Here is a 10,751-nt window from a genome sequence, read left to right as displayed (position 1 = left end):
TTGGTAGCATGATTGATGAGTATGAAGCTTCAACATGTTTTTTTCTCTTCAGGCTGCAATGGTCTTGCTGGAAAAGGGGCCTAATCTGGCAAAGACTTTACTACTATTTATTTCTGTCACATAAACATGAACCTCTGATTTTAACCTTTTACATGTATCCTTACATTAAGAAAGGCTGAGATCACTGAGGGTTTAATCACTTTATGAAAATGTTTGTTGTAGATTTTCTTAAATATCAAGTCCTGTTTAGCATATTCATCTATTTCTTTACAGAGAAATTTTAAACTGGAAAACATCTGACTGTCTTATCCTCTGTAAGTTCCTCTCATGGAACAGAGTAATGGGCAGCATTGCCAATTGAAAATCAACCAGGAATATTATTTCAAAGTCATTTTGTCCTTAAGGAAAATAAATTTCTATGTAACTTTTCAAGAACACAGTGCTTTCATAAAGCTGAGTACATCTGAGTTTCCTTTCCTGACTTAGGCCCATTCTCCACAGCAAGATTTCATGCAAATTCTCTGCTCATTTTACTTTGAATGCATATCTTAATACAGAGCACCTTCTTGGCTGCTACCAAAAGGCCCAGATTTTCAAAAGTTAGAATAGGATCAATAGGTTTGGAAAGGCCAGAAAAAGTTATACACTAAGCCCCTATAATGTTGATGAACACAGAATATTAAAGACTATTCTGAATTGGTAGTTCCACAAAAATAGTCTCTTACCTTTGTTATCTGAGCATATCCTTGGGGTCTAGAATAAAATTGATTTTTAGTTGATCATCTGTTTATGTAATTAGTGTAATTATGCTTTATTACATAATTAGTATAAGTGCATGTAATCAGCTATAACATATAATTACATAATTGAGTCATTGTAAAAAATCCTTGTGAAACTTATAATATAATGCTTTTTGTATCTGCCAAAGATAAATACTTTTATTTTTTATTAGGATTAGTTAAACTGTGTTTTTGTTTCCTCTTGGAGTGGTTACCTTGCTCAAGTGTTGAGAGATTCCAGATAACATTTCAAATAACTATGCTTTCAGTTTCCTATCTTTCAAATTTCATGGTGAAAATCAGACTGTCCTCCAAACCCATTGTTAATCTAATGCACAGTAGATCACTTAAAAATAACTCTCTGGGATGTGGGTGGTGGTCAGGGTGGGTGGGTGGCAGGGAGATTCAAGAGGGAGGGGATATATGTATACTTATGGCTGATTTATGTTGCTATACGGCAGAAACCAACACAACACTGTAAGAATTTTTTTTAATATATTTAAATTTAAAAAATAGAAAAAAATAAATGTTAAAGTCCAAACTATAAAGCTTTTATAAGATAAGGGAACATATCTTCATGAAAAACTTAATTAAAAAAAAAAGCTCTCTATACAATGTTTGGGGTCCTGAAGATGCTCAGGTATAACGCAAGATGAAACTAACAAGAGAGACTGATGCATTTTAAATCCACTTACATGTAACAATGTACACTGGAAATTTTTCATTATTTGAACTCAGTACACCAGATTTGAGTTTTTTTAAGTTTTCAAATAATCTAATGAAAAATAAATTTATTATGTTCTTTGCCCATAAAGAATGTTTGAGATGGGAATTTTTTTATTGTAACCTGTCCATCTAATTTTTTATGTTGTTTGTTTCTAGGTTATATAAATGAATTAAAATGATATTTACAGGTAATGGTAAAAAATTAATCTGCCCTTATCTAAAAAATAAAGGTGGGTTGTAAGGATTTATTTTTTTGGAAGAAGGGGGTTTTCAATCACTAAAATTATTCAGTTAAACATGCTTTTAGAAGATGTCATAAATGCAATTATTGCCTAGGATTATAAATTTTACTAAGTGACTCCTGAAATCCCTTCTGGCTCTTGGATTCTATAATGTCTCTTTCCATGAATCCAGGCAAATGAGAAAATCAGTTTAGTTACTAATGAGCAGGATAGCTCATTTGTAGCATTGCTACAAATATATCTGTTGAGGAAGAGATGATTGTCCTCAAGCCATTCAGGATTTGTCCTCTTCTTTGTTTTTCTCTATTATAAACAAAGATCCACAAAACATATTTTTATACACATCTTTGTATACCTGACTAATCCCTTCTTGGGATAATGTATAGAGGTGAAACTGTTAGGTCAAAATGTATACACATTTACAATTTTCATTATATTGTCAAAGTGCTCCTTGCCCCAACCAGAAAGCTTACACTAGTTACTGTCCCTACCTTAATCTATTTCAATTTGATGAGTATTTCATTATGTCTTGTTTTTTTGACACTCTTTTTATTCTAGTGAACTGGTCATATTTCTGTGTGTTTACTGATCATTTATATGCATGCTACAGAGTGGCAGAAGAGAAATGGGGTCAGCCAATTATAAGCTATGGGCCAGAATCAGCCGACGTGCCAAACTTAGCCTAGTAGCCTCTCTTGTTGTATCTTCTGCAAATAAGAATGTTTTTACATTTTTGCATCATTGGTAAAAATATCCAAAGAAGAATAATATTTCATGACACATGGAAATTCCATGAAATTCAAATTTCTTTGTCCATAAATAAAGTTTTATTGGAACACAGCCACATCCATTCTTTAACATAATCTCTCTGGCTGCTTTCTCACTATGACAGCAAAGCTAAATAGTTTTGACAGGCACTTTGTGGCCAGAAAGACCTAAAATATTTACAATCTTGTCCTCACAGAAAAAGTTTTATGAACCTGTGGTAGAGAGTAATGATTAAGAGGACAGATTTCAGAGCCAAGATTTCCTGAATTCACATACCTGCTCCACCATCTGCTATTTATTTTATTTGGACAGTATATTTAATTCTCTGTGCCTCAATTTTTATTCACCTGTATAATAAGAGAAAATAATAATACTTGAAATATTTTGAGAATTAGGTGAATTTATCACTTAACGCCTACTGTAAGTGCTATATAAATATTATCTATTATTGATATTCTTTTTAGTATAAATTTATCTTGCATGAGCGTCCCAGGTGGTGCTAGTGTAAAAAACCTGCCTGCCAATACAGGAGACAAAAGAAACATGGGTGCAATCCCTGGGTTGGGAAGATCCCCTGGAGGAGGGCATGGCAACCCACTCCCGTATTCTTGCCTAGAGAATCCCACGGACAGAGGAGCCTGGCAGGCTACAGTCCATAGGGTCCTATATAGTCAAACAGACGTATTTTTCATATTCTTTACCTATCTTTCCTTTGTTTGTTGTCTATTAAATTAAGGAAGCTTTTACTTAGTGGAGAGTTTAGCTCTGAGCTATGATGTATTCTATTATTTTTTTTTTTCAGTTTGCTGATGATTTTTCAACCTTAAATGTAACTTCGGTTGACTCTAAGCAAGCATACTTTCAATTTCTTACCTTAATTCTAGTTGTGATTTTAGAAAATATTAATGAACAAAGGAGGTCAAAATGAAATCATCTAGTCCAACTACCTTTCTCAAGCTTGCTTATCTCCCCAAAATATGCAGAAGTAGTTGAGAATTCACTACTTCCTCAACTGGTTTCTCCCACTGCTCCCATTTTGAATTCTCACGATTACAAAGGACAAATAGAGTCTCTCTTCTTTGCATAAAACCTCCAAACATGGGAAAAAAACTACCCTCTCACCTTCACCTTCTCTGACCCATACCTCTATTCCAGGATGTCACTTTTGTATGCTGAACCTGTTGAAAGCCTTCAAGTGGTTTTCCCATGACAAGGATTCTCTGATCCCGTTCACCATCACCATTCTTCCTCTTTAAACAATCCAATTTGTCATGAGGCCTTCTGTTCCATGCCTTAATCTGCAATGTGAAAACATCAGGTTTAACACAGTCTTGCAATTAACTTCTAATACCTCATCGCATCCCTTATTAGGGCTTGGGGGATTCACAGCTCCAAATTCTTGAACCCTCTCTCTTTTATTGATCAAAACCATTTATATTGTAAATTGCCTGCTCCTGGGATTTATCCAGACATCAGCATAGCACACACTCTGTAAAGTGAGATCCAGAGACTTTTTACAGCATATTAAATAAGTGCTTGTGGGACCTTTGGCCTTCATATGTGGCACTGGGGTGAAAAGTATACTTATTGTTGCCTCCAATAATTTGCACAACTGGCACACCTTCTCATGGTCATAATGATGTTTTGGGCTTTGATACAGACACAGCTCATAACTTAGAACTGGAATGTGCTTATATTGATATAGATTGATACAGAGTTTTCCTTATCCTGGGAAAGATTGAGGGCAGGAGGAGAAGGGGGCCACAAAGGATGAGATGGTTGGATGGCAGCACCGACTCAATGGATATGAGTTTGAGCAGACTCTGAGAGATAGTGAAGGACAAGGAAGCCTGGCATCCTGCAGCTGATGGGGTCAAAAAGAGTTGGACATGACTTAGCGAATGAACAACATAGAGTGAGAAAAGTATCATAGCTTCATTCTTTCCTGGCAGAATCTTAAAGCAGGTTAGCATACATTTCCCAGTGGCCAACAAAGCTAAGAACTGCCAGAGTACATTTCAGGTAATATTATTTATCTTTACTAATCATAAGTAAAATTTGCATAAATATATTAATAACTTTCTCCTGCTATCCAAATGGCCTATGGAGTCACATTTGTGGTTTTATAAAGCTACTATTTAAGGTAAAGCTGGTCCAACAGTAAACAAGTTTGTGAAAAATACAGTAACTTGGAGTAACATGTTTCCTCAATTGCTTTCCTCAATAAACTTTTAACTCTCAAACAAAAATAATCAGATGTGTATTACCTATACAGTAAAAAATATAGGCTAAAAATCAAGGAAAATGTCTTTTATTTTCCTATTTTTAAAACTATAAAACACTACGATTTTATACCCTTCCTAAATACACATTGTCACTAATGCTTATCACGTAATAAAATAAGGGGTTTTTAAAATAAGAAAACCTACAACTGAGTCAGTCACATGGTGTTAGCTATGACCAGTACAGAGACGCCATGTGCTGCAGTCCTTACTGGTTCTACAACACCTCTGTGAAGCCAGACATCAGTTTGGCTAGTAGGATCAGAAGAGCTATATATACACACACACATATAAAGCTATATATATATATATATATATATATATATATACACACACACACATACACACACACACACATATAAAGCTATACACAGTTAATATCTACATCTCATTGAGTTTGGGGATAGGTATATACCTGTGAAACTATCACCACCATTAAGGCTTTAAACATACCCATCACCTCCCAGAGTTTCTTTCCACCCTCTTTATTATCATTTTTTTTTTTAATTCAGAAAAGCTTTTAAACTGATATTTTTCCTGCCTTGCCGTAGAAGTAAGACAGGACCTCTCCTGCTTAGGTTCAAGGCCTATATTTTAAAATGGCTTAATAAAAAAAAAGAATGAAATAATGCCATTTGTAGCAACATAAATGGACCTACATATTATCATAAGTAACTCAAAGACAAATATCATATGATATCACTTACATGTGGAATCTTAAAAATGATACAAAACAGAAACAGACTCATCAAAATGGAAAGGGTGAGATAGAATTTGGGATTAATAGATGCACACCAATATATATAAAATAAAGACCTACTTATAGCACAGGGACTATATCCCTGTAATAAACTATTATGGAAAAGAATCTGAAAAAGAATATATATACAACTGAATCACTTTGTTGTATACCTGAAATACTGTAAATCAACTAACTTAAAAAATTAGAAAACAATTTTCAAAAGTCTTATATTAGAGAAATCTTCATGTTCCCATGGTAAAATTACATAACCCCTTTCCAGGTCAGCACCTTTCGATCACCATGACAACCAGAGAGGTTAAAGAACAATTTATGACCTTCAATTATGACCTCAATCTAGACAGTCAGTCCTGAGGGGGACCATTCTTATCTCCTTGTGCACTCAAAGCACCTTGTTAACAATCTGCTGAACATCCTTCCATTTGCATTTCTCTCATTTGTCAAGAATCAATAGATCAGACAAATACTCCCAGATCAAAAAGTTCCTACCTATAAACTGGGAGAAAAGTGAGAAGCATTTTAAAGTGACAAGAAGGTACTGTCTATTGATAGCCACTCAACAACCTCAGATATGCAGATGATACCACTTTATGGTATCATCTGCAGAAAACGAAGAGGAACTAAAGAGCCTCTTGATGAGGGTGAAAGAAGAGAGTGAAAAAGCTGGCTTTAATCTCAAAATTATGAACATTAAGATCATGGCATCCAGTCTCATCACTTCATGGCAAAAAATGGGGGAAAAGTGGCAGATTTTATTTTCTTGGGCTCCCAAATTACCTTGGATGGTGACTGCAGCCACAAAATTAAAAGATGCTTGCTTCTTGGAAGAAAAGTCATGATAAACCTAGACAGCATGTTAAAATGAAGAGACATCACTTTGCCGACAAAGTTTTTCCAGTAGTCATGTACGGATGTGAGAATTGGACCATAAAGAAGGCTGAGTGCTGAAGAACCGATGTTTTCACATTGTGGTGTTGGAGAAGACTCTTGAGAGTCCCTTGGACAGCAAGGAGATCAAACCAGTCAGTCTTAAAGGAAATCAACCCTGAATATTCATTGGAAGGGCTGATGCTGAAGCTGAAGCTCCAATACTTTGGCTACCTGATTTGAAGAACTGACTCACTAGAAAAGACCCTGATGCTGGGAAAAATTGAGGGCCAGAGAAGGAGATGACAGAGGATGAGATGGTTGGATGGCATCACTGACTCAATGGACATGAGTTTGAGCAAACTCTGGGAGATAGTGAAGGACAGGGAAGCCTGGCTTGTTGCAGTCCATGGAGTTGCAAAGAGTTGGACATGACTTAATGAATGAACAACAACAACTTAATGAAATAGGAAGCTCTAGATGAACTATAACATGACCCAATCTTAGGGAGCAATGGAAAAGCTTTGCTAAACTGAGCAACTTTGCATCTAGACTCCTACTATTTGAGGGGGGACATTTTCTACCACCCTAGATTCCAAATGAAATTTTTCTCTGCGTAGATCCTGGGATGAGGCTTCTGGAGCAAGAAGGGGTGTTATAGAAAATAAAGCTATGTCTTGTACCTCTGAGTTGAAAGTTGTAAACTGTGACATGTGTATGTGTATACACATGGGAAAAACATCTGAAAAGGATTTCCTACATTGACAATGTATAGAAGAAGTAAGCTCTTTCCTCCAAAATCTTTATATCTCTAAAGATAATAGATTTCTTATTAGAAAACAACTTTTAAAAATAGTATGCTTTGTTTTGGGCTTGGTGGCTCAGTGGTAAAGGATCTGCCTGCCAATGCAGATGATGCAAGAGACGAGGATTCGACCCCTGGGTCAGGAAGATTCCCCTGAAACAGGAAATGGCAACCCACTCTAGTATTCTTGCCTGGAGAATCCCATGGACAGAGGAGCCTGGCAGGCTACAGTCCATAAGGCTGCAAAGAGTCAGAGAGGACTGAGTGACTGAGCACACAGAGTACACATTTTGTTTTATACCTGAAGACAGGGGCCAAAATTTGACAATAAAATCTTGTATGAATTCAAATAGAACACATCTGGTGATTATTTTCTACCCTCCACTGGTCCATGTTTTCAAAGGGGGTTTGGCTAAAATCTTATTTTCTGCGAGAGATGGGCAGTACCATCCATAGGGAGAGGAGGGAAGAGCATGCACAGATCCTTTTATTCCTCACAGTGATGTGCTCATGGGGAAGAGAGTTAAGAGTGACTGTCACGAAATTCAAGATTTCCCAAACTCAACTGCAGCTCAGCATCACTCAGGGAGCTTATATTTTCTTCTCCAAATACACACATATGAGCCCCACCTTGACCTATTAAATGAGAAGATTAAGTTACCTAGGGATTTGTTAATTTATTTATAACAGGCAATGCATAAATATGGTTCTTGATGCAGAAGATACAATTGTAGGCATCTAATAAAAAGTAATCTTGTTATTATTACCATCTTTCTAAATTCCATATATATATGTTAGTATACTGTATTGGTGTTTTTTTTTTTCAGGCTTACTTCACTCTGTATAATAGGTTCCAGTTTCATCCACCTCATTAGAACTGATTCAAATGTATTCTTTTTAATGGCTGAGTAATACTCCATTGTGTATATGTACCACAGCTTTCTTATCCATTCATCTGCTGATGGACATCTAGGTTGCATGTGACACAGCAAAAGAGACACAGATGTATAGAACAGTCTTTTGGACTCAGTGGGAGAGGGCGAGGGTGGGATGATTTGGGAGAATGGCATTGAAACATGTATAATATCATATATGAAATGAGTCGCCAGCCCAGGTTCAATGCATGATACTGGATGCTTGGGGCTGGTGCACTGGGACGACCCAGAGGGATGGTACGGGGAAGGAGGGGGGTTCAGGATGGGGAACATGTGTATACCTATGGCGGATACATGTTGATGTATGGCAAAACCAATACAATATTGTAAAGTAAGTAGCCTCCAATTAAAATAAATAAATTTATATTTATTAAAAAAGTAATCTTGTTCACTCCTCTTCTCTAGTCCCCCTATCCTAAGGAAACCATTACCAGTTTAGTGATTATAGTGGTACCAGTTTCTTGAGTATTTTATGAAAACAACTTCTGTATATTCAAGCAAATATGTGTATAAATATAATTTTTTATAGAGTAATGAACTATACATACCACTTTGCACCTTGCTTTATCCGCTTGCCATAAGGTTTTGAAATTTTTTGATAGTATTACACAAAGGCATATCATTCTTCCCCACAGTTTCACAGCACTCCACTGTTTGGGTAAGCAACAATGCATTGCAAAAGTCTCCTGTGTGTGTTCAGTCGCTTCAGTTATGTTTGACTCTTTGCAACAATATGGACTGTAGACTGCCAGGTTCTTCTGTCCATGATATTCTCCAGGCAAGAATACTGGAGTGGGTTGCCGCGCTCTTGTCCAGGGGATCTTCCTGACCCCTGAGATCGAACCCTCGTCTCTTATGTCTCCTACACTGGCAGGCAGGTTCTCTACTACTACCGCCGGTTAAGATTTTCTTTCCCAAAGACTGTTCGATACATCTGTGTCTCTTTTGCTGTCTATCATATATGAAATGAATCGCCAGTCCAGGTTTGATGCATGATACTGGATGCTTGGGACTGGTGCACTGAGACGACCCAGAGGGATGGTACGGGGAGGAAGGAGGGAGGGGGTTCAGGATGGGGAACACGTGTATACCTGTGGTGGATTCATGTTGATGTTTGGCAAAACCAATACAATATTGTAAAGTAATTAACCTCCAATTAAATAAATTCATATTAAAAAAAATTTTAAAAAGATTTTCTTTCCCACATTTTTTGATATTACACAACAATGCTACAGTGAATATTCTCATACTGATATTTGCACATGTACAAGTGTCTACATGGGCTTTGCAGGTGGCACTAGTGGTAAACAACTCACCTAACCAATGCAAGAGACATAAGAGACATGGGTTCAATCCCTAGGTCAGGAAGATCCCCTGGAGGAGGCCATGGTAACCCACTCCAGTATTCTTGCCTGAAGAATCCCCATGGACAGAGGAGCCTGTGGGCTACGTCCATAGGGTTGAAAAGGGTTGGACATGACGGAAGTGACTTCACATGCACACACAAGTGTCTACATAGAATTTTCTGATCAAAAGATATGTGAATTTTTATTTGAATGAATATTGCCAAAGACCCTTCCACACATACACACAAAAAATGCCTATTCTCATTAAGAACTTGTGGATTTTTATAAAATCCCACTAGGAGTTCTGATAATCAGAATTTGAGACCAGAGGTCTAGAATACTGGCTAGTGGGCAAAGCTTGAATCCTCTGCCTGTGTTTATGCAAAGTCACTTATTTGAAACTTTTCCTGTGTCATCTAGCCCAATAGGAGAAAGCAATGGCACCCCACTCCAGTACTATTGCCTGGGAAATCCTATGGATGGATGGAGGAGCTTGGAAGGCTGCAGTTCGTAGGGTCGCTGAGGGTCGGACACGACTGAGTGACTTCACTTTCACTTTTCACTTTCATGCATTGGAGAAGGAAATGGCAACCCACTCCAGTGTTCTTGCCTGGAGAATACCAGGGATGGGGAAGCCTGGTGGGCTGCCGTCCATGGGGTCGCATAGAGTCGGACAGGACTGAAGTGACTTAGCAGCAGCAGCTAGCCCAATACTCCTCAGACTTTAAATGTGCATATGAATCGTTGGGAGGATGGTGACTCTTGTTAAAAGATAACTTGAAATTCTTATTATAATAAGCTTATGGGTGAGGCCAAGGCTGGGTCCAGGGGCCATACTTTGAATAGCAATGTCCTAAGGGACTCTGACAATTAGCACAGAGATTAGCGCTTAAATTTTACTATTTAGCACTGCTGCTGCTGCTGCTAAGTCGCTTCAGTCGTGTCTGACTCTGTGTGACCCCATAGACGGCAGCCCACCAGGCTCCGCTGTCCCTGGGATTCTCCAGGCAAGAACATTGGAGTGGGTTGCCATTTCCTTCTCCAATGCATGAAAGTGAAAAGTGAAAGTGAAGTCACTGAGTCGTGTCCAACTCTTAGCAACCCCATGGACTGCAGCCTACCAGGCTCCTCTGTCCATGGGATTTTCCAGGCAAGAGACTATTTAGCACAGTAGTGCTCAAATATTTCACTCTAAGGATCCCTCGGAAGTCTTAACATTATAGAGTGCCCTCTCCACCCAA

Source organism: Oryx dammah, unplaced genomic scaffold (assembly GCF_014754425.2).
Source record: "Oryx dammah isolate SB20612 unplaced genomic scaffold, SCBI_Odam_1.1 HiC_scaffold_23, whole genome shotgun sequence".
Classification (NCBI taxonomy): domain Eukaryota; kingdom Metazoa; phylum Chordata; class Mammalia; order Artiodactyla; family Bovidae; genus Oryx; species Oryx dammah.
This window is presented reverse-complemented; position numbering follows the sequence as displayed.